This window comes from Myotis davidii, unplaced genomic scaffold (genome assembly GCF_000327345.1).
Source record: "Myotis davidii unplaced genomic scaffold, ASM32734v1 scaffold902, whole genome shotgun sequence".
In the NCBI taxonomy this organism is placed as follows: Eukaryota; Metazoa; Chordata; class Mammalia; order Chiroptera; family Vespertilionidae; genus Myotis; species Myotis davidii.
This window is the reverse complement of record NW_006293951.1, coordinates 2664364-2668725: the sequence shown is the minus strand read 5'-3', so window position 1 is coordinate 2668725 and position 4362 is coordinate 2664364. Positions and strand designations below refer to the sequence as shown.

At 42.2% G+C, this 4362-nt stretch overlaps 1 protein-coding gene across 2 annotated transcripts in view; it reads left to right on the top strand.

Moving 5' to 3' along the window:
- Positions 1-4362, top strand: part of FGD4 (FYVE, RhoGEF and PH domain containing 4) — a 152485-nt gene that overhangs the window by 48136 nt on the left and 99987 nt on the right. The window lies entirely within an intron of this gene.

Genomic DNA, 4362 nt, shown 5'->3' with positions numbered 1-4362 from the left:
GTGTCCATGGGTTGTGCATATAATGCTTACAAGCTCTTTGGTTCATCTCTTCACACCCACACCCACCTTCCCTCTGAGATTCGACAGTCTGTTTGCTAAAAATATTTTTAAAAACTGAAATGGGTTAGTTTGTGTAGCTATTTTCCCCATTGTTTCTGCAGGGATACAAACCTTCCTGAAGAATGTTTACACTGCTAAGTAAGGCAAACTGAACCGGGGCCAGGCAGTCTTCAAAGTTACCAGGATTCTCTTCCTGGTGGTGTTACTTTTCCTCAGAGGGGCTTCAACTTTGTGTGAAGCCCAAGGGTGGGATGGGTCCCAGGACCGCAGCCTGCAGCTGCACCGCCGGGGCTGGCTCTGCTCCCAGGGCCCAGCCTGGCTAGAGAAAGAGAATGAGTAGCCCAGTCCCTCCCTGCTGCCCTGGTTTCCTCTACCATCCAGGCAGGGGCCTCGAATTCTTTGAAGGGTTTCCACCATTTTTGCATAAAATTCAAAGTTCCTGTGAGCTCTTCGTGGTTTATCATTGCATTCTAAATATGAAATTTGTTTAAAATGTATTTTTATTGATTTCAGAGAGAGGAAGGGAGAGGGAGAGAGAGATGGAAACATCAGTGACAAGAGAAAATCATTGATTGGCTGCCTCCTGCACGCCCCCTACTAAGGATGGAGTCCGTAACCCGGGCATGTGCCCTTGTTCAGAATCATACCCGGGACCCTTCAGTCTGCAGGCTGACACTCTATCCACTGAGCCAAACCGGCTAGGGCACATATGAAAAAATTTTAATGTGGCCAAAGGGAAGTATTTTCTTGCTCCATCAGTGAAGTTCTCTTTTCTCCTGAAGCAGCTTCTGTTTCTTCTTATTCAATCTTCAAATAGCCAGGGATGATGAGAGAGCATTAGTATTCCCTCCTGGAAGGCAGCTCTCCGCGGAAGGAAGAACTTCTGCTAGAATTTTCTCCAGTAATAGACAACTCCCCATAGTGACACTGCTGCAAAGAGGTGGCTTTAGAAGTTCCTTTGAAGTTTTCTAAACTGAACAGATAGTAATGTAGAGAGCACTTCCTCTCCACTCTACTGGGTTGTTTTATTGCCTCAGAAAAAAAAAAGTAAATATACATATTTAGTATACATGTTGTTTTTAAAGTTTTGTCTTTTTTTATTACTTGAAGAAACTTTTCTTTTTTTTGGAAAATATATTTTATTGAGTTTTTACAGAGAGGAAGGGAGAGATATAGAGAGTTAGAAACATCGATGGGAGAGAAACATCAATTAGCTGCCTCCTGCATATCTCCTACGAGGGATGTGCCCGCAACCCAGGTACATGCCCTTGACCGAAATCGAACCCGGGACCTTACAGTCCGCAGGCCGACGCTCTATCCACTGAGCCAAACCGGTTTCGGCAAGAAACTTTTCTTTTTAAAACCTGTGCTTGTAGGCAAACTCATGCAAAAATTGAAAAATAGATTGTGATGCATGACTCAGTAGGAAGCATTGTTTCTGTCTTTGCAGGATGATAATATTGTCCTTGATATGTATCCAAACTGTAAATTAAAGTGCAATCCAAAATTAAGATTTAACTTTGACCAACTCTCCTTAGACATTAGAACAACATTCATTCTGAAAATAAAATGGCTTTTTCCTAGGTGCTTGTAGACCTATCCATCCCTACCCTTGTCTGATTTATCATCTTTACTCTCTGTGCTCTTTCTTCTTTATAAAATAGGGAGCTAATTTTTATTGGCCTGAAATATATTTGTAAAGGTCTTCACACTGGATTTATATATATTTTATTTATTTCAGAGACGGAGTGAGAGAGAGAGAAAGACATCAATGATGAGAGAGAATCATTGATCGGCTGCCTCCTGCACGCCCCCCACTGGGGATCAAGCCCACAATCCGGGCATGTTCCCTGACCAGGAATCGAACCGTGACCTCCTGGTTCATAGGTTGATGCTAACCATTGAGCAACATCAGCCAGACTTCACCCTGATTTAAATGTTGTCTGACTGACCCTCTACCACGGTACGTGGTAAGCTCTACTTAGATTAGACTCTTCTGAGGTGATTTTTCTTTAAATGACTCAGGTCTGTAGTTACTTGGCCATATGTTGAAGCAGGCAAAAGCAAAACACCTTTGATAAGAAATACAGCATTAGTTGGTCATTCTACATGGTGATTATGAAAACCTGGTAGAGAGAAAATGAATATTTCCCCTTGGACAATGAATAAAAACAAGATTTTTATTTTTTTAAATTTAAACTAAAAATAAAAACACAGACTCACTATGGGCTCAGTTTTCTCCATATTATCACATAACTTTTTTTAAAAAATGTTTAGGCCAAAGTCCTTAGCCTTGCTTGGATCTTTTCCCTTACACACATTAAATTGTTGGCGAATCCTGCTTAAAAGACATCACGCTGACCATATCACAATGCCTCCCTGGTTCTAGCCACACTCAACTTTCCCTTGGATTACTTCAGTAGCTTCTTCCTACCTTTGACCTTCTGACATCTCTTCTCTACCCAGCAGCCTGAGTGAAAACTGATTATTGTCACTCCTCTGCTCAACCTTCCGGTGGGTTCCATCTCTGTCCTCTCCGTGATATGCAAGGCCGTACCTGTCCTGTCCTGTGAACTCTCTGACTCAGTGCCAGACAGGCTCCTCCCTGCTCATTCTCCTCTACCTGTGTTGTCTTCCTTATTTCCCTATAAACACATCACTGACTATGTTACTGTTGGGACTTTTGTAGTTTTACCCTTCGCTAGGAATGCTAATCCCCAAATATTTGTGTGCCTCACTCCCTTCATGTCTCTACTCAGCTGTCATCTGTTCAGAGAAGCTTTCCTAGACCTTCTTACAAACAATAGCAGCCCTTCACCCAACAGCACTCTCTAGTTCCTTTACTCAGCTTCATTTTCCTCATAGCACTTTATTTTTTAACTAGAGGCCTGATGCACCAAATTCGTGCAAGAGTAGGCCTTCCTTCCCCCCTGGCTGCCGGCACCAGCTTCCTTCTGGCACCCAGGACCTGAGCTTCCTTCAGGCCGCCAGCAGGCACCCAGGACCCAGGCTTTCCTTGCAGCCCTGGCTTCATCCGGAAGGTCGTCTGGTCTAATTAGCATATTACACTTTTATTATTATAGGTATATTTTTATTGATTTAGAGAGGAAGGGAGAGGGAGAGAGAGAAACATTAATGATGAGAGAGGATCATTAATCGGCTGCTTCCTGCGCACCCCACACTGGGGATCGAGCTCACAACTGGGCATGTGCCCTGACTGGGAATTGAACTCTGACCTCCTGGTTCATAGGTTGATGCTCAACCACTGAGCCACACCAGCCAGGCTTCTTAGCACTATATAATATCTAGCAGTTATAGAAATGCTTGTTGTGTGGTTCACGGCTATATCTGCAGGGTTTATACTAGGTACTGATAGATACTGGGTATTTCATTCATATTTGCTGAGTGAATGCATATACTTCTAATATTCATAGACCTTTTCTGTTTGCAAATTTAAAGCTAAATGAGCAGGAATATAAGAGAAGTTAATTATAAATATTTATAGTGTTCTCTGTTTCTTCCCCTGAATTCCCTTTTGAAGAGTAAATATTCTACTTACTACTTTCTGGTCTCACTTGCTGAGCAGAATCTGAGTAATGAGTTTCTTCTCATTGGCCTGAGAGGCTTAGTTGATCAGTTATAAAGAGCTGAGCATAAGGAGAGGGTAATGAGACTGGAGTCTACTGATGGGCTCAAGGAATGGTTTGGCCACTAGAAATGGTTTGGGCCTTGGCCAGGATAGCGCAATTGGTTAAGCAGCGGTTCTCAACCTGTGGGTCGTGAACAATGAAAATACATCCTGTATATCAGATATTTACATTACGATTCATAACAGTAGCAAAATTACAGTTATGAAGTAGCAACGAAAATAATTTTATGGTTGTGGGTCACCACAACATGAGGAACTGTATTAAAGAGTTGCGGCATTAGGAAGGTTGAGAACCACTGGTAGAGCGTTGTCCAGATACACCAAGGTTGGGGGTCTGATCTCTGGTCAGGACACATACAGTATAAGGAGCAACCAGTGAATGCATAAGTAAGTGGAGCAACTTAATAAAAAGAAAGAAAGATAGAAATGGTTTGGATTACAGTTATGGGCCTCTGTTGGGAGAGAAGAAAACAGATGGAAGGATTTTTGGAGTGTGAGACCAAGAAATTTGGGGGACAGATTGTCTGCATGGAGAAAATTGTGGCAAGATGAAGAAAAACTATTTAAGATGGTTTGCTATGTATTAAGGGTGTGCATTTTTTTCTTTTTTCTTTTTTTTCCTCTTGCACTAAAGGCATTTAACTTTGAACTCC